The following is a 20,207-nucleotide window of genomic DNA, read 5'->3' as shown; positions in this document are numbered from 1 at the left end:
GTTGGATGGAGGGATGGTGGCCCCAGCCCCTTGCCTGCCGGATTTTCCATGCACCAACCAGGGCTGCTCCTCTTTCATCTTGATGCGGTGACCATGGAGGGGAGGAGTTGAAATTTATGGGGTTCGGGGGGTCCAGGTGGTTGCTGGTGGGAGTGCGCTAAAGGACTTGACATTTCCGCATGTTTGTTCCCTCTCCCCTGTCTCCCCCCTCTCTTCCCCCCCTTCCCACCCTTCCCTTCCCTCCTTTCCCTCCCCCTTTCCCCCCTTCCACCCCCCCCCCCCCTTTCACCCCTTCCCTGCCCCTTTTCCCCCCGGGGCGTGGACGGGGGAGAGGGGGTAAGGAAAGGAAAATCTGCCAAAGGGAGAAATGCATTTGTTCAGGGACTGCATGTACTTTTGGGGTATGGGACGGGGGGGTGGTGGATCCCATTCTGTGATGCCTTTTCTGTTGTGACGGGCTCCCTCGTGCATGCCTATGTTTAGGGCGAGCTGAGGAGACCCCTCAGTGCTGACAGTTATATGCTCTACCTCTGTTTTGATTATACTATTGTTTATTGGTTCTATGATGTTACTGATTGTCTTTTATTTGCATACCGGTATCAGACGTGATATTTACCACTGCCGGGACTGGGGGGACTAGGATTCGGGGGCTCCCTCTCCGACCTGTCTACCCACCAACCCAAATAGGACAGCGCTTTAAACCCAGTGTACATCTGGTAAGCGCTATAGCATAATTGTGCTGTTTTAGTATACCCTTCCTGTACTGTTGAGTGCGGACAACCCTTAATTTCCCTCTCCCCCTGGGGTTGAGGTGCCCGGCCTCTTTTTCCCCTTACCTTTCCTTCCATTTGCCCTTTCTTTCTCCCCCTTAGTTCCCGCCATCAATTACCTACACAAAACCTACCTTGGTTCAACTTTCTTTGCTTTTCTCTGACGTCCCCCTCCCCCTCCCCAAGGAGCGATGGCAGACTCAGTCAAGGTCACCTCTCTAAACGTTAAGGGACTGAACTCCCCTGAAAAACGGTAGATCCTCCTGTGAGGACTGAAAACTTCCTGTACTGATGTGGCCTTTATACAAGAAACACATTTTAAAAATACTAGCCTCCCCTTTCTATGGTCGAGATCCTTCCCTAAGGTCTACCACTCTACTAACCCCTCCTCTAAGACCAAGGGAGTCTCCATTCTGATCTCTAGCAGGCTCCCCTGGGTTCTCCAGGATTCTCTGGTGGACCCTGGGGACCGATATCTTTTTCTTAGGGGCCACATTGGAGAGGGCCTTTTTACATTTGCCAGTGTGTACGCTCCCAATGATCACCAAGACACGTTCCTCAGAACTACCCTGCACAGATTATGTGACTTTCGGGAGGGCCAGTTGATATTAGGTGGGGACTTTAATGTCCCCTTTCGCCATTGGTTGACACTTCTGCCTCTTGCTCCTCGCTCCTCATCTCCTCTAGAAAGCGGATTACTAAGTGTTTACTGAATGACCAATTAGTTGATGTCTGGCGTCTGCAACACTCTGGGGAAAGGGACTACTCTTTTTGCTCTTCCCCTCACAAATCATACTTGAGGATAGACTTCTTCTTCATTCCACATGATCAACTGCAATTGGTGAGCTCTTCCTCCATCGGCCATATTACTTGGTCCGACCATGCTCCTGTAGCCCTTACCTACACCCTCTCTAGGAACCCCTCACCTAGGTCTCTATTCTGGCACCTTAATGAGAGCCTCCTCCAGATACCGGAAGTTTTAGCAGATGTGACCAGGGAATTGGACCTTTATTTCCAAGAAAATGAAACGCAGGACTGCGACCCGGGGACAATTTGGGAGGCTCACAAGTCAGTACTCCGCAGGGTACTTATCAGGCACGGGGCGCGCATCAAACGAACACGGAAGGAACAGCTTGCTAATCTGTTTCGTGAACTTGCCTCTGTGGAAGCGAAACATAAACATGCCCCCTCACGGACCTTAGAGATTGAATTGGGGACACTCCGTACCCAGATTGCTGACCTACTCCATTATAAAGCGAAAGCGGCACTCCAGTTTTGTCATAAACTGACGTAGGAGTCAGGGGACAAATGCGGAAAAATCTTAGCCAGGTCGGTAAAGGAGTTGAAATCTGCCTCTTACATACCACAGTTGATAGATGAGAATGGCCAGAGGGCCTCTACCCCAACCCAAATAGCCGAAGTCTTTGAAAAATGTTACTCTGATCTCTACAACCTGCCTGATTCAGGGTCTGGACAGGACAATATAGACAGATATGTAACCGGTTCTGGTCTACCAACCCTCTCATCGGAATCACGGGAGTACTTGGAGGACCCGATCACACTGGAAGAAGTCCAGACGGCCTTGGGACCTCCAAAGGTGGGTAAGGCTCCGGGCCCTGACGGATATACCGCACAATACTATAAGACCTTCCTCCCTATTCTCGGCCCGCGCTTGGTGAATTTATTTAATACTCTGAGCTCGAATGGGGATTTTCCTGAGGATACCCTTAGAGCCCACATCTCGTTGATACCTAAGGAGGGCAAAGACCCAGGCCTATGTGGGAGCTACAGACCCATTTCCCTCCTAAATTCGGTCCTAAAACTATTCTCTAAAATTCTCGCCACGTGATTGGCACATCACTTGCAGTCCCTCATACATATTGACCAGTTAGGTTTTATTCCCACCAGGGAATAGTACCCATTTGGAGTCCGGTTATGTCTGAGTCCCAGATGACTTTGTTTTATGGACCAGGGTAAGCACCTTAATGGTGTTGTCACCTTAATGGTGTAGGGACAACACCATTAAGGTGCTTACCCTGGTCCATAAAGCAAAGTCATCTGGGACTCCTTGTCTTTTCGTGAGTAGTAATGCCGAGAAGGCTTTTGATCGGGTCAAATGGACATTCATGTTCTCGATCCTTCGCCATATAGGTCTGAGTGAACGGATGCTGGCATGGATAAGTAAGATATACTCACGCTCTTCATCTCAAGTCAAAGCGAATGGGGTGCTCTCATCTCCCCTTGACATCGGGAATGGGACCAGACAGGGTTGCCCCCTGTCGCCCCTGTCATTGGAACCCTTTCTCTCCACAATTCGACAAAACTCAGACATAACCGGACTCCAAATGGGTACTATTGAGTGCAAGATATCTGCCTACAGGGATGACATGCTGTTCTCGCTGACGAATCCCAGAGTTTCCTTGCCAAATCTCCTTCGGGAATTCCAGATATACGGGATACTTCTTGAAATCAGAGGCCATGGGGGTTGCCGTCCCCACGCAAACGTTAATAGACTTGCAGTCCAATTTTCAATTTAAATGGACCCATACAGCCCTTAAGTACTTAGGTACTTACATTCCACCGGACATCGCGCGTACGTTTATGTTGAACTTCCCCCCACCCCTTGTCACTAAGATCCGCAGTTTGCTTCACGGGTGGCATTCTGGCCTCCATTCCTGGTTCAGGAGATGCAATCTCATTAAAATGAACATACTCCCTAAATTTATCTATCTTTTCCAAGCTCTCCCGATCCAGATTCCAGTCCCGTTTTTTAAGCAAGCTCAATCCTTGCTCACTCAATTTAACTGGGCCCACAAAATTCCCAGACTTAAGCGGTCACAGCTGAAATTGTCTAAACAACAGGGAGGGTTGGTTCTCCCTGAATTGTGACGCTACTACCTGGCCTCCCAACTGGGGCGTGTATTGGACTGGAATCGAAACAAACTTTCTAAGCTCACTCCCGAATTCCGCTAAGAAGCGCCATGTGGTGCTATAAGGATTTACCCACAGAATTGACGTCACATCCCACCATAGGGGCTTAGTTGAAAGTCAGTCACCTGATCGCTACCCAAAACACACTCACATCTTTGACTTCCCCCCTATTGCCTATACGTGGCCATCTGAACTTTGAACCGGGGACCCACTTAGAAATTCCAACCTAGACAATGTGTCTAATTTCGTCATTGATGGAAAATGGCCTTCTTTCTCAACCCTAACAGATCCGACAGGGCTTTTCCAACTGCCTTTTTGGAGAGCGGCGCAACGACATAATTTTCTCCATTCCATTCCATCAAACGTTCGCCCGCCCTCAGGCGGAGTTTGAGACTCTATGTAGAAGCAAAGGCCCTTTGGCCCACATTATCTCTCAAACAGATTACCCACACTTAATCTGTCTGTCCAACTGGGAAAAGGACCTTAATTGCTTGTTTTCCCCAGCATAGAGACAACGCATTATCACTTTGGCTCTCAAAACCTCGCTGTGCACGAAGATACAGGAGACTAATTTTAAACTTCTTACCAGGTGGTATTTGACACCATCAAAGCTGCATAAATGTTTCCTCTCTTCCTCGAACATATGCTGGAGGTGTGGAGAAGAAGAGGGCACGTTGCTCCACATTTTTTGGTCCTGCCCCAGCTTGGTGGACTTCTGGACAGAGATCCGATGCATAACACAAAAATTCACAGACTTCTCCATCCAGGAAGAGGCTGCATTCTTTCTCTTGCACCATTCACAGATTCCCTTTTAGAAGTACAAAAAAATCAATGATACGGCATGTGATAAATGCGGCGAAATCCTGCATCCCTCTCTATTGTAAAAAGTGTTCCCCCCCTTTCATTACTCACTGGCTTAGGAAAATAGAGGACATTAAAAAAAATGGAGGACTTGATCCTCACATCACAAGGTAAACAAGAATTTTTTTGCATAACCAAGTTTATTAAAACAAGAAAAATTATTACATACAGCCAAGGTGTCATTGGTATCAGAAGGGTGTACAGTAAGTAGAGTACAGCCGGTTCAAAACCGGTGTCATGAATAACAAACATTTGTAAGAGGGAACAAAAACCAGGGAGAGAGTGGTAGCTGGTCCCGACCATGTGGGTCAGCCAGACCCAAACCAGAACACACAGTTAGGGGCAAACCATCTAACTGGCAACATAGATTCAAAGTGCCTTACGTACAAGTATCGGAGTCTTGTAACCAACGATCCCATATTTTGTCATATTTGGCCGGGCATCCCCTGTTAATATACAGAACCTTTTTATATGGTAAATTATTATTGACCTCCGCCTTCCACTCGGCCAGCCCGGGGGGTGCGGGCCGCATCCACCTCTGGGCAATGACCTTCCGCACCGAAAACAAGGTCTCATGCAGGAACGTCTTAGCGTATTTGTCTATAGTATCTGGAAGTACCCCGAGTAGGCATTGTTTCGGGTCCAATGTGACCGGAGAGCCCATGTGATCGTGCAGGAATGTTATAACTTGCGCCCCCGTGTATTTTAGGACATGACCAGATTAAGTGAAAGAACATACCCACCTCACTCCCACACATCTGACAAAGGGTAGATTGAGTGCTTCTGTATCTGGCAACCCGAAGGGGGGTGAGATACACCCGGTGGACAATATAAATTTGGGTCAGTCTGTCAGCAAGTTTGGGTGAGACAGCCTTGCAGGATTCCAAAGCCTCCTTCCATTCCCCATCCTCCAAAGGGCCCACCTCTCTCTCCCACCGGGGCCTGAGAGTATGTGCCAGTTTGGTGGAAGCAGGGGTAGTGAGCATGTCATAGAAGGACGAAGTTAATTTGCGGGGGTCAGTACTCTTGATTATGGCCATTAGTGCATTGGTGGCTGACTGCGGGATGGATTCTGAAAACTGAGCCCGGGCCGCATGTCTCATCTGTAAAAATCGGAAGAGCATGTAGCTGGGGAGTGAGAATTCTTCTCTGAGCGTGGCAAAGGTTTTAAGGGTTCCGTCAACAAACAATTGATGCATATAGAGAATACCATGAGTAGACCAAAGGTCTGCATCGGGAAGTTGTAAGAATTCTGACAGAGTTTTATTATGCCATAATGGAGTGTAATCATTATAGAGTGGTATCCCCAGCTTGACAGAAGCCAAGTCCCATATGCGTCTGTAATGGTATAACAAAGTCTGTCTGTTGTCCCCCAGGCCCGCCCCACCAAGGCCCATCGCCAGCGGGTAAATTGAATCTTCGGTGCGTCGAGCCCACCCCGGGCATAGCAGTTGGAGAAACCGCCCTCTGTCCGTTTTGTCTATATGGTACAGTTGGGATAATTGTGCCGCAATGTAATAAAGATTAAAATCGGGAAGGGCCATGCCCCCCAGGTCCGTGGGGTTTTTAAGCACCTGCCAAGCTAATTTATGTCTGTTGTTACCCCATACAAAGGGTTTAAGAAGGGCCTCAAGGGATTTAAAATGCTTCAAGGGTAAGTAAGTCGGGGAGTGCCAGAGAACATAGAGGATCTTGGGTAGCAGAACCATTTTTATGAGGTTTACCCGGCCCCAAACCCCCAGTGGTAGACGGGCCCAGGCCCGTAGTTTGGATTTAACGTGGGAAATTAGAGGGCTTAAATTTAAATGTATATAATCCGTTGGTGATCTGGATACGTATATCCCTAGGTACTTGATAATGCTGACTCGTTGTAATGGCAAACTGCCCTGAAATTCGGTCGGTGGGAAGCTGTCAAGTGGAAGAATTTGGGATTTCCCCCAGTTGATCTTTAGCCCGGAGAAAGTCCCGAACCGTTCAATTGTTTGGAGAGCCGCATGTAGAGAGGGGCCCGAGTCTGCCAGGTATAACAGTGTGTCATCAGCATACATGCTGATCTTTTCAGTTAGGGCGCCATGGCTCAATCCCCTGATCTCTGGGTCAGCTCGGATGGACACGGCCAAGGGTTCCGCGGCCAAGGCATATAATAGTGGAGATAGAGGGCAGCCTTGTTTCGTGCCTCTACTGAGGTCGAACATAGGAGATGGCCAGCCATTAGCCACCACCCTGGCCGTGGGCAAACAAGAATTTTTTAAACAAACCTGGGACATCTGGAATACCTTTATATTGTCGCTGGAAGGATGTCGCCTGCTATCGCCTTAGTGCTCTGAGCTTACCTTGACTGGCCCCTTGGACAGTGGCTGCCATCGTGTCTCGTCCCCTCTTCTCCTTTCCTGATCTTTCACCCCTTCTCTTTTCTGCCTTCCTCCCCTATCTCTCATCCCCTCTACCCCCTCTCTCTTTTGGAAAAAGTGGAAAATTGGGAATGACGGCCCCACACCCCCCTCTGGATGGATTATGCCGGAGGGACCTGGGGTTTGTGTGACCCTGGATCTTGGTACAGTACTTTATCCGTGCCTCGAATCATTGTGATTGATGGAAGGCAGACTCAGAGTTGCGAATATACCTGTATCAAGTATTGTTCAGCTGCTTTTTGCTCTGTATTTCTGTGTTGCATTATGTACTCGGGAGACCGTCTTCCCCTGTTTGGAGAAAAAATTATATTTGAAAAAAAAAAGAAGCCTACGACACCTGGTATTCCCAGGCGGTCTCCCATCCAGGCATTAACCAGGCCCGACCCTGCTTAGCCTCCAAGATCAGACGAGATGGAACAGATTCAGAGTGATGTGGCCGTAGCCAATATCTTCTGGCACTCCCAGCTCTCTTGACAAACGCCAAGATGGTCACCTTGGGAACAAGGGAAAAAAATAGGTCAACGGCAACAACATAAAAAGAAGCCTACGGCATCTGGAAATCCCAGGCGGTCTCCCATCCAGGTACTAAACTGGTCCCAACCATCAGATGAGATTGGACTCTTTCAGGGTGATGTGGCCGTAGGAGATTTCTTCAGGCACTCTAAACCCTCTTGACTAACGCCAAGATGATCACCTTGGGAAACAAACAAAAAAAACAAAGTCAACGCCAACAACATAAGAAGAAGTCTACAGCACCTAGTATTCCCAGGTGGTCTCTCATCCAGGTATTAACAAGGCCTGACCCTGTTTAGTCTCTGAGATCAGACGAGATCTGGTGCTTTCAGGGTTCTGTGGCCATAGGCGAGCTCTTCAGGCACTCTCAACCCTCTTGACAAACACCAAGATGGTCACCTTGGTAAACAAACAAAAAAAAAAAGTCAACGCCAACAACATAAAAAGAAGCCTACAGCACCTAGTATTCCCAGGTGGTCTCCAATCCAGGTACTAGCAAGGCCCGACCCTGTTTAGCCTCTGAGATCAGAGGAGATCGGGCGCTTTCAGGCTTATGTGCCCATAGGCAATCTCTTTGGGCACTCTCAACCCTCTTGACAAATGCCAAGATAGTCACCTTGGGAAACAAGTGAAAAAAAAAACAGGTCAATGTCAACAACATAAAAAGAAGACTACGGCACCTGGTATTCCAAAGCCATCTCCCATCCAGGGACTAACTAGGCCCAACCCTTCTTAGCCTCAGAGATGAGAAGAGATAGGGCTCTTTCAGAGTGATGCTGCTGTAAGCGAACTCTTTGGGCACTCTCAACCCTCTTGACAAATGCCAAGATGGTCACCTTGGGAAACAAGAGAAGAAAAAAAAAGTCAATGCCAAGAACTTAAAAAAAAAGTCTATGGCATCAAGAAATCCCAGGCGGTCTCCCATCCAGGTACTAACCAGGTCCCAACTCTGCTTAGCCTCTGAGATCAAATGAGATTGGGCTCTTTCAGGGTGATGCGGCCATAGTAGATTTTTTCAGGCACGCTCAACCCTCTTGACAAATGCCAAGATGGTCACCTTGGGAAACAAACAAAAAAAACAAGTCAACGCCAACAACATTAAGAGAAGCCTACAGCACCTAGTATTCCCAGGCGGTCTCCCATCCAGGTATTAACAAGGCGCGACCCTTTCTAGCCTCTGAGATCAGAGGAGATTGGGCGCTTTCAGGGTGATGTGCCCATAGGCAATCTCTTTGGGCACTCTCATCCCTCTTGAAAAATGCCAAGATAGTAACCCCTGGGAAACAAGCGAAAAAAAAACAGGTCAACGCCAACAACATAAAAAGAAAAATACGGCACCTGGTATTCCAAGGCCGTCTCTCATACAAGTACTAACTAGGCCCATCCCTTCTTAGCCTCAGAGATCAGAAGAGATAGGGTGCTTTCAGGGTGATGCGGCTGTAAGCGATCTCTTTAGGCACTCTCAACCCTCTTGACAAATGCCAAGATGATCACTTTGGGAAACAAGCGAACAAAACAGGTCAACACCAACAACATAAAAAGAAGCCTGTGGCATCCGGAAAACCCAGGCGGTCTCCCATCCAGGTACAAACCAGGCGCAACCCTGCTTAGCCTCTGAGACTTGACGAGATTGGGCGCTTTCAGGGTGTTGTGCCCGTATGCAATTTCTTTGTGCACTCTCAACCCTCTTGATAAATGCCAAGATGGTCACCTTGGGAAACAAGGTCAACGCCGACAACATAATGAGAAGCCTACGGCACCTGGGATTCCCAGGCTGTCTCCCATCCAGGTACTAACCAGGCCCATCGCTGCTTAGCCTCCGAGATCAGATGAGATTGGGCTCTTTCAGGGTGATTTGGCCATAGGCACTCTCTTTGGGCACTCTAAAGCCTCTTGACAAAGGCCAAGATGGTCACCTTGGGAAACAAGCTAAAAAAACAGGTTAAAGCCAACAACATAAAAAAAAGGTATTCCCAGGCGATCTCCCAATCAAGACACTAACCAGGCCAGATCCTTCTATGGCACCTGGTCTTCCCAGACAGTCTCCCATCCAGGTACTAACCAGGCCTGACGCTGCTTAGCCTCTGAAATCAGACGAGATTGGGTGCTTTCAGGGTGATGTGGCCGTAAGCGTTCTCTTCAAGACACGCCCAACCCTCTTGACAAACGCCAAGATGGTCGCCTTGAGAAACAAGGGAAAAAAAAACAGGTCAAGGCCAACAACATAAAAAAAAGGTATTCCCAGGCGATCTCCCAATCAAGACACTAACCAGGCCAGATCCTTCTATGGCACCTGGTCTTCCCAGGCAGTCTCCCATCCAGGTACTAACCAGGCCCGACACTGTTTAGCCTCCGAGATCAGACAAGATTAGGCGCTTTCAGGGTGATGGGGCTGTAGGTGATCTCTTCCAGCACTCTCAACCCTCTTGACAAACGCCAAGATGGTCACCTTGGGAAAAAAGTGAAAAAAAAAACAGGTCAAGGCCAACAACATAAAAAGAAGTCGACAGCACCTAGTATTCCCAGGTGGTCTCCAATCCAGGTACTAGCAAGGCCCAACCCTGTTTAGCCTCTGAGATCAGAGGAGATCGGGCGCTTTCAGGGTTATGTGCCCATAGGCAATCTCTTTGGGCACTCTCAACCCTCTTGACAAATGCCAAGATAGTCACCTTGAGATACAAGCGAAAAAAAAACAGGTCAGTGTCAACAACATAAAAAGAAGAATACGACACCTGGTATTCCAACGCCATCTCCCATCCAGGTACTAACTAGGCCCAACCCTTCTTAGCCTCAGAGAAGAGAAGAGATAGGGCTCTATCAGGGTGATGCTGCTGTAAGCGATCTCTTTGGGCACTCTCAACCCTCTTGACAAATGCCAAGATGGTCACCTTGGGAAACAAGAGAAGAAAAAAAAAAAAATCAACGCCAACAACATAAAAAGAAGCTTACAATAACTGGTATTCCCAGGTGGTCTCCCATCCAGGTACTAAGCAGGCCTGACTCTTCTTAGCCTCCAAGATCAGACGAGATTGGGTGCTTTCAGAGTGATGTGGCCATAGGCAATCTCTTCAGGCACTCTCAACCTTCTTGACAAACACCAAGATGGTCACCTTAGGAAACAAGCGGAAAAAAAAACAGGTCAACGCCAACATAAAAAGAAGCCTACGACACTTGGTATTCCCAGGTGGTCTCCCATCCAGGTACTAACAAGGCCCGACTCTTCTTAGCCGACAACATCAAACGAGATTGAGTGCTTTCAGGGTGATGTGCCCGTAGGCAATCTCTTCAGGCACTTTCAACCCTCTTGACAAACACCAAGATGGTCACCATGGGAAACAAGCAAAAAAAATAAGTCAATGCTAAGAACTTAACAAAAAAGCCTATGGCATCGAGAAATCCCAGGCAGTCTCTCATCCAGGTACTAACCAGGTCCCAACCCTGCTTAGCCTCTGAGATCAAATGAGATTGGGCTCTTTCAGGGTGATGCGGCCATAGAAGATTTTTTCAAGCACGCTCAACCCTCTTGACATACGCCAAGATAGTCACCGTGGGAAACAAACAAAAAAAACAAGTCAACGCTAACAACATTAAGAGAAGCCTACAGCACCTAGTATTCCCAGGCGGTCTCCCATCCAGGTATTAACAAGGCGCGACCCTTTCTAGCCTCTGAGATCAGAGGAGATTGGGCACTTTAAGGGTGATGTGCCCATAGGCAATCTCTTTGGGCACTCTCATCCCTCTTGAAAAATGCCAAGATAGTCACCCTTTGAAACAAGCGAAAAAAAACAAGTCAACGCCAACAACATAAAAAGAAGAATACGCCACCTGGTATTCCAAGGCTGTCTCCCATACAAGTACTAACTAGGCCCAACCCGCCTCAGAGATCAGAAGAGATAGGGTGCTTTCAGGGTGATGCGGCTGTAAGCGATCTCTTTAGGCACTCTCAACCCTTTTGACAAATGCCAAGATGGTCACCTTGGGAAACAAGCTAAAAAAAAACAGGTCAAAGCCAACAACATAAAAAGAAACCTACGGCATCTGGTATTCCCAGGCGATCTCCCAATCAAGACACTAACCAGGCCATATCCTTTTATGGCACCTGGTCTTCCCAGACAGTATCCCATCCAGGTACTAACCAGGCCTGACGCTGCTTAGCCTCTGAAATCAGACGAGATCGGGTGCTTTCAGGGTGATGTGGCCATAAGCGCTCTCTTCAAGACACGCCCAACCCTCTTGACAAACGCCAGGATGGTCGCCTTGAGAAACAAGCGAAAAAAACAGGTCAAAGCCAACAACATAAAAAGAAGCCTATGGCACCTGGTATTCCCAGGCGGTCTCCCATCCAGGTACTAACCAGGCCCGACACTGTTTAGCCTCCGAGATCAGACAAGATTGGGCGCTTTCAGGGTGATGGGGCCATAGGTGATCTCTTCCGGCACTCTCAACCCTCTTGACAAACGCCAAGATGGTCACCTTGGGAAAAAAGTGAAAAAAAAAAAACAGGTCAAGGCCAACAACATACAAAGAAGCCTACAGCACCTAGTATTCCCAGGTGGTCTCCAATCCAGGTACTAACTAGGCCCAACCCTTCTTAGCCTCAGAGAAGAGAAGAGATAGGGCTCTTTCAGGGTGATGCTGCTGTAAGCGATCTCTTTGGGCACTCTCAACCCTCTTGACAAATGCCAAGATGGTCACCTTGGGAAACAAGCGAAAAAAAAAAACGAATCAATGCCAACAACATAAAAAGAAGCCTACAATAACTGGTATTCCCAGGTGGTCTCCCATCCAGGTACTAACCAAGCCCGACTCTTCTTAGCCTCCAAGATCATACGAGATTGGGTGCTTTCAGAGTGATGTGGTCATAGGCAATCTCTTCAGGCACTCTCAACCCTCTTGACAAACACCAAGATGGTCACTTTGGGAAACAAGCGAAAAAAAATTTGGTCAACGCCAACAACATAAAAAGAAGTCTACGACACCTGGTATTCCCAGGCGGTCTCCCATCCAGGTACTAACAAGGCCCGACTCTTCTTAGCCTCCAACATCAAACGAGATCGGGTGCTTTCAGGGTGATGTGCCCGTAGGCAATCTCTTCAGGCACTTTCAACCCCCTTGACAAACGCCAAGAACCAAGCTTGGGAAACAAGCAAAAAAAATAAAAAATAAGTCGGAAGCTAGAGACAATACGGCCCGAGTCCTCAATTTAATCCATGCGGCGCATGTACGGGGAAGGCCCTTGCTTATGTTGTCAACGGACGCGGAGAAGGCCTTTGACAGGGTGGCCTGGCACTTTATGCAGGCCACCCTGGAACATATAGATCTTGGCCCCAACATGATGAGCTGGGTAATGTCGCTTTACTCCACGCCGTCGGCAGCGGTAAGGGTGAACGAGTGGTGCTCGGACTCTTTCCCCATCACTAATGGGACGAGGCAGGGGTGCCCTCTGTCTCCCCTCATTTTTATTCTGACACTGGAACCACTTATGTGTCACGTTCGGAATGACCCGAATATTACTGGCATATCCAAACCCTCGGCACACCACAAAATTGCGCCGTACGCTGACGATCTAATTTTTTCCGTCTCCAATCCACACATTTTGCTTCCCAATATACTTGCGTCTCTCCGGCGATACGGCAGCCTATCAAACTATAAAATCAATTGCGCCAAGTCGGCTGTATTGAATATATCGGTCCCGGATGGTGAGGCCAAGAGGCTACGCTCCGCTTTTCCATTCTACTGAGCTGAAAAATCTATACGTTACCCGGGCGTTGACATCGCAGCGGATTTGGCGCAATTGTACCCGCTTAATTTTGTCCCTCTCCTGAATAGACTAAAATCTGATTTGGGAAACTGGCATGCTTTAACACTGACCTGGTTCGGGCGCTGTAATGCATTCAAAATGACGGCCCTCCCGCGGATCTTATACTTGTTCCAGACATTACCGATCCGGTTACCCCCAATTTTTTTCAGACAACTGCAGGTGCTGCTCCAGGACTTTATTTGGGCACGCAAAACGCCCAGAGCCCGTTTGCAATTGCTTGCCAGACCAAAGGACAAGGGGGGTCTGGGTCTCCCAGATCTGAGACAATACTACAGAGTGACTCTGCTAGCGAGAGTCGTTGATTGGCATTGTAATGGCCCACACAAGCAGTGGGTGGAGATGGAGATTGAGGATGGGTCCATTCCCCTATTGACCTCCCCGTGGCTCCTGTCCTCCCTACCAAAAGACCTCAGAGATCACCCCGTAGTGGGAGCTACGTTGGCTGTTGTGCGGAGGTTGTTCCGCTGCACACACATTGCTCCCCTGCTGTCACCAATAACTCCGGTTATAGGTAATCCAGACTTCCCACCGGGATGTACCAACAAGAAACTGCGACAGTTGACAGTGGTGCGGAAACAGCGTCTGGGAGAGGTGTGGCCCTCGGGAGGGCTCCCGACCACGCAAACTGTCGCTGAGCTTTCTGACCCTCCGCTTGACTTGTTTAGTGCTTATCAACTTCGTCACTTTCTTCTGGCCATACAAAGGGCCCCCTACCCTCCTAGAGACCTGACGCCCTATGAATCCATCTGTCACAAAAGGGAACCTGTGCGACACACCCTCTCCCTTCTGTACAACCTATTGAGTAGTCAGGAGGAGGAGTCGACCCCACCATTTATCCACAAATGGGAGAGGGACTTAGGCATCACATTTACCCCACAACAGATAAAGAAGATCCTGACCTTAGTACATAAAGCTTCCATCGCAAACCAATATCAAGAATCAGGATACAAGATAGTCTCACGCTGGTATAGAGTCTCATACCTTCTGAATAAAATGAATAGATCGATCCCGGATGTTTGTTGGAGGTGTAATTCAGATACGGGGACCATGGGACACCTTTTCTGGGCATGCCCGGCCTTGAGGAACTTTTGGGTTCCCAGCAGCGTGCCTTCTACACTTGACCGAACAGCCTATTCGAAAATACAAAAAAACCCTCACGATGCAGCTCCTGAAGGCCTGCATTCCCGCACTGTGGAGGCAGCCTCAGCCCCCATCCAAGGTGCTGTGGTATTCCAAAGTCAATCATATTCTCCGGATGGAAGAATTGACCGCCACCCTTCACAACACTGAAGAGGCATTTAGTGTTACATGGCGGCCCTGGAGGTATTTTACTTGTAATCGAGACTACATTCGGGAGGTGAGCAGCGCCCTTGTCCCAGAAAACAACTGAACATCTAACCTTTACCTACGTAGGCCATGTCTGCCCTGGGTGGCATTCCCCCCCCCTCCCTTTTTGTCTTGTTTTCTTTTTTTCCCTGCCGCCACCCCCCCTCCTCTCTCTCCGTCTTTGCACTCTCTTCTCCCCCCGTCCTCCCTTTTGACTATGCCTTGTCTCCTTACTAGCCTTCGGGGCCCAGAAGAACCCTGGACACGACCGGCCCATCTTTTACTCTGGTTCACATAGGTCATGATAAGCTGGCTCGCTGTGGTCCCAGTTGTTCTCCATGATTACATTTGTCCGAACGGAGCTGCACTAGTTATACTGTACTACGTGTCGGAGGTGGGGTTTCTCTCTTTTCTGCATGAAACTGTAGGACTCCCCTCTGAGAACCCAGAGTAATTTGACTGCCTATTTTTTGTTACCATGTAATTGTGACCCTGGGTCATGCTGTATGGTTGACTGTTATATTTATGTTGCTCTATTTATACTTAATAAAAGAATAAAAAAAAAAAATAAGTCAATGCCAACAACTTAAAACTAAAGCCAATGGGGGGGGGCGTGGCCGAGCGGAGACCTGAGTGGACGTGCCTGGGTTGAGCTCCGCTACTAGAGCGCACACCCAGAACCTTCCCATCCGCCGGAGCGGAACGGACCCCACCGGAGGCCCTGGGCATACCAGGAGGAGCTGGGGCATACCTCTAGCTCGGGTGCGCCGTTCGCGGAGCTCTGGCCGCCCAGCAGGACAGTCCGAGGCTTCGGCCTGCAACGTGGAGCAGCGGCCATCTTGCTTCACCCGCAGGCCGAGCTCCGGCGGACTACAAAGCCCAGCGGCAGTTTCTACCACCTGCGGGTTGCCGGGAACATCCAGCCTGCTATCTAGAGCCCGAAGTCCTCCCTGAGTGGCCCTGGGATCATCCAAAACGGTCCTGGTAAGTGACGGCGGCCATCTTGGTACACCCGGAGGCCTCTCTGTTTTCTCTGGGCTCAATCCGTCCCCATCCACCCTCAGGAACACTCTAGCCAGACCACCAGAGACCCCTAAAGGGGTTATTAAGGGGTCATGTACTTTAATCTGGCTGCATTTGCTGTCGAGGCCCTGGCTTCAGAGAATTAGAGGGGCGGCCATCTTGCTACACCTCCGTGTCTTCTGGGCCCCATTCTAGACTCACCGACCCCCTGGAAATCCTGGCCGGGCGCCTGCAGAATTAGACGGGGATATCCTCGAGGACCAACCCCCCCTTATTACATAGGCTGCTGCTACGGATCCAGAAACCCAGGAAGGTGGCCATCTTGGTTCACCCAGGCTGCTGTATACACCCACACTCCTGAGCTCCCTTATCCTTACGAACCTGGATCTCTACATACACAGCCACCAAAGCAGCCCAATCAGATAGTGCCCACCTGGGGTCTCCGTCCGTTCAACTGCGCAGAAACACGGAACGACCATGTCTGGCTAAAGAAATGTCCAGCTGAGTCCCGTGATTGCCCGTAGCGGACAGGCTATACCTCAGACATTGCACATACCTGAACAGCATGTCCACGCACAGCTCTCGATCTACTGAGTCAGCGGATCTCCAACAGTGTACAATCCAGCGATACCTGCTCTGTACATCTCAGTCTGATCCCCGCACTCCCAGAGACAAGATGGCACCAGCGCGTAATCCAGGGAAGAGCAAACCTCGTCCTCCTACTCAGCCGACAACGGACAGTGGTGAGGAATCAGATGACCCCCCGACCCAGCACTCGGTCCTTCCAAGTGTAGCGTCCAGATCCGGCACCACTGTTGTCCCTCTTCCAGGGGCAGCCCCTGGAGCTGTGGCCCCTCCAGCATCAGGAGAATTACCTAGGTCTGAAGCCTCGACTCTTCTAGCGGCCTTCCGAGCGGAGTTTGAATTCTGGGCAGTCAAAATGGAGTCCTCACTCCACAAGGACCTTCAGGCCATCCAACAGCAGGTCTCTACCAATCAGACCACAATCTCTACCCTAACTGATACTCAATCTGACCATGCTGCCCGCATCACGTCTCTTGAGCGGGCCTCCAAAGAATACTTGCACCGTATACGTTAACATCAACTGCACATAGAAGACGGGGAGAATAGGAGCTGCAGGAATAATATACGACTACAAGGCATACCGGAAGCCACAGCGGGTACGGACTTGAAACCATCTGTCACTGCCATCCTCAACCTAGTCCTGGGAAGAGAGACTATGTCCCCTATTGAGATAGACCGGGTGCACAGAATGGGGGGGGCCCAGGAGGGAACATAGTGACCGCCCATGTGACGTCCTATGCAGGGTCCACTATTTCACCCTTAAAGAAGAAATAATGTGAAAGCGTGGCGTTTGGGTCCTGTGGACTTTGACGGTTCAACTATCCACCTATACCCAGACCTTTCTCGCAACACTCTTCACATGCGCCGAATGGTCCGCCCACTGCTAGACCTGATACGCCAAGCCGGAGCAACCTACACTTGGGGGCACCCCTTCAGCATCAAGGTGACCAGGGCCAAGTATAAATTTGTCCTCTCTGATCCAGATCAACTTCCAGCCTTTTTCAGCTTTTTGGAGCAAAATCCAACTGATGTACCTAACTGGCTGGACCCCCCAGACGACGGCGCTAGGGTACAAATATGTGATCCTCTCCCACAACGCTGCAGACATCCGAGGTATGCATCGCACTCTGTTGATCCTGGACCACGTCACCCTACCTCTCCGGAAGATTAAAGTAACTTCAAGAAACCTTTTGGACCTATTTTGATGCTCATTGTATGACTAGTGCCATCTCAGTATTATACCTATCCCTTGCCTCCCCTCCTTTCATCTTACTTGTTTCTCCATATACTCTGTTGGTTATGCCATGATGGGAGATGGGGTGGTAGACCGCATACTAAATACCTCAATACAGCTGGTGCACTTAATTGACGGACCTTCTCCCTGCCCTTTGCTAGTGTATTGTGACTGGCTGGGGTTCAGGAGAGGCAATGGAACAGCGGGTTGCTCATGCTTGATCTAGTTATGTAAATGTTGAGTTCCTAATCTACTTTAATGTAAGGTCTACTCTCTAGATGTTTAGCGGTAATGGCCCACCTGGATATGGGTGGAGGGGCGGCTGATGGACCGGTTGGGTCCACGGTCCCTTGCCGCTATCCACGTGGGCTTCCTTAGTTATATACTCACGGTTTCTTACACACTGGGTAGTTTCACCCTAATGCGCTCTCTGTAGTATTACACGGATGGATCTCTGGCCCCCCCGTTGGACTATGTGGAAACATATGTTGACAATGCTTGCTCCCTTCCCGTGAGGTGTCTCATGGACTGTTGTCTCCTCTGCGGAGGGGGGAGACTGGACTGGTGTGGAGCTATTTGCCCATGCAGACCGTCTCCCCCTTCGTGGAGGATCTGATGTGTGTTCTGTATTAATATCTTGTTATACTAATGTGCCTCAGTAAAGTTTTACATGCCTGTCGTGCTACTGGGCTCATGGCTCAGGTTCTCCGCTTCGACCCTTCACCCTCAATAGGCCGGGCACGAATAGTGCTCATTTACGTGAACTTTCACGTGGTGTCCCGTTCTCGTGGACCCCTTAGATTTGCCAGGCTCCTTGCCTAGGAGCCCTCTTTCCCTTTTTTTTCCCTTTTCTTTTCCTTTTTTAGTTTTGTACTAGTACACTTTCTGCTACCTTATAAGTTCCCCCTTTCCTTCTCCTACTCCCCCCCCCCCCCCCCCCCCACTGTCTATAACTTGATTTTCTTATCTGCATTCCACTATGGCTCACACAGTACTATCTCGTCCTCGCTTGAAGTGTTGCTCGTACAATGTAAATGGCCTCAATATTGCATCCAAGAGAGGACAAATCCTTTACCACATGCATAAACAGCAGGTCAACGTATTACTGTTACAGGAAACACATTTCCACACAAACTCCACCCCTTCCTGCTCCAACAGGTACTTTAACAGATGGTTCCACAGTACAAACCCCTCTCAGAAAACTAAAGGCGTTTCTATTGCCTTCCACAAAACGCTCCTGATTGATCTGATAGACCAGCTGTCGGATCCTAAGGGAAGGTATGTGTTCGTAAAGTTCTCCCTATGGGGCACCAAATTTACTATAGCCAACCTCTACCTACCAAACACTAACCAAATCTCGACTGCTCTGCGATACCTGAAGCTCTTGTCAGAATTCGCGGAAGGTAAACTAATTATAGGCGGGGATTTTAATGCCCCCCTAGACCCACTCTTAGACTCATCCACCTCTCGCTCATCCATCTCCTTTACTAAGTTGAGGGCTTTTAAACGGGCTATATACGACCTCCGTCTAATCGACATCTGGCGGGTTCTGTTTCCAACAAATCGGAATTATACCCATTTCTCACAGGTCCATCACTCCTATAGTCCTATCGACTACTTCCTTCTTGACCATAGCTGCTTAGATTGGTCACCTGAATGTGACATAGACTCAATGGTCTTGTCTGACCACTCGCCTATATATCTGACATTATCTATCCCTTCCACACCGGTGAGGGAATGGACATGGAGGATGAATGATTCCCTCCTCACGAACCCTGAGTGTTCCCACAAGGTCAATGGGAGGCGCTTAAAGCTGTTCTGCAAGGACTCTTCATTCAGGTGGGAACCCGCTTAAAAAAGACTCGTTCAGCTGCAATAACCTCAGCAACACAAAAGCTTCGGGACCTTGAGACCCAGCATAAACGAGCCCCTACGCTGGTGACTTTGACAGAGGTCTCACTGGCCCGATCCCAACTCAGGGACCTATACGAGGCCTCAGCTCGTACTTATGCGGACAGACTTGCTTTACATCAGTACCGATTTCGAGATAAATGTGGTAGGCCGTTGGCCCGCACCCTCCATCCAAACACGCCTTCCACATTTATACCTCATATTCGGGCCCCTTCTGGAGAAATGCTTAATGAGCCCTCCAAGATATCACAAACATTCAGAGATTTCTATCAAACACTGTACAACCTACCGACCGGTATCCCATCTAGCCCATCCCACACCCCTGCGCCCGATGGACAGTCCTATGTCGAGGAAACTGAGCTCCCTATATTAGATGGCGATACTGCAGAAGAGCTACAGAAAGTAATCACAGCAGACAAGGAAGTGGGAGCGATAGCGGCCACCCCTTCTGGTAAAAGCCCAGGACCCGACGGTTTTACCCCTAAATTCTACAAAACATTTGCTCCTCCACTGACCCCCATTATGGCTAAGGTGTTTAACTCTCTATCAGAAGGCTCAGCGTTTCCTCCACAAATGCTTGAAGCCCACATCACCATTATCCCCAAACCAGACAAAGACCCTACCTTGTGTGAAAATTATAGGCCCATATCATTAATTGGAGTGGACCTGAAAATATATGCCAAAATATTAGCTACTAGAATGCAACCGCTACTCCCCCGCCTTATACATCTGGACCAGGTGGGTTTTGTAAGTGGCCGCGAGGCAAGGGATAACACCCTGAAAACCCTGCTTCTTACCGACTATGCCCGCACCCACGAAAT

At 49.2% G+C, this 20,207-nt stretch overlaps 7 pseudogenes; all 7 read right to left on the bottom strand.

Annotated features, from left to right (window-relative positions):
- Nucleotides 1–7,298: 7,298 nt before the first annotated feature.
- Nucleotides 7,299–7,417, bottom strand: LOC143949980 (5S ribosomal RNA; annotated as a pseudogene).
- Nucleotides 7,418–9,234: 1,817 nt separating this feature from the next.
- Nucleotides 9,235–9,353, bottom strand: LOC143947696 (5S ribosomal RNA; annotated as a pseudogene).
- Nucleotides 9,354–10,428: 1,075 nt separating this feature from the next.
- LOC143949107 (5S ribosomal RNA) lies at nt 10,429–10,547 on the bottom strand (annotated as a pseudogene).
- A 1,026-nt stretch (nt 10,548–11,573) lies between these two features.
- LOC143949431 (5S ribosomal RNA) lies at nt 11,574–11,692 on the bottom strand (annotated as a pseudogene).
- Nucleotides 11,693–11,791: 99 nt separating this feature from the next.
- LOC143947798 (5S ribosomal RNA) lies at nt 11,792–11,910 on the bottom strand (annotated as a pseudogene).
- Nucleotides 11,911–12,234: 324 nt separating this feature from the next.
- Nucleotides 12,235–12,353, bottom strand: LOC143946370 (5S ribosomal RNA; annotated as a pseudogene).
- A 100-nt stretch (nt 12,354–12,453) lies between these two features.
- On the bottom strand, nt 12,454–12,572 carry LOC143949421 (5S ribosomal RNA; annotated as a pseudogene).
- Nucleotides 12,573–20,207: the final 7,635 nt, after the last annotated feature.

Source organism: Lithobates pipiens, unplaced genomic scaffold (assembly GCF_037356315.1).
Source record: "Lithobates pipiens isolate NorthernLeopardFrog02 unplaced genomic scaffold, aLitPip1_a1.2 Scaffold_30, whole genome shotgun sequence".
Lineage (NCBI taxonomy): Eukaryota > Metazoa > Chordata > Amphibia > Anura > Ranidae > Lithobates > Lithobates pipiens.
Note: the sequence above shows the minus strand (reverse complement) of the source record. Positions and strands in the feature narration are given on the sequence as shown.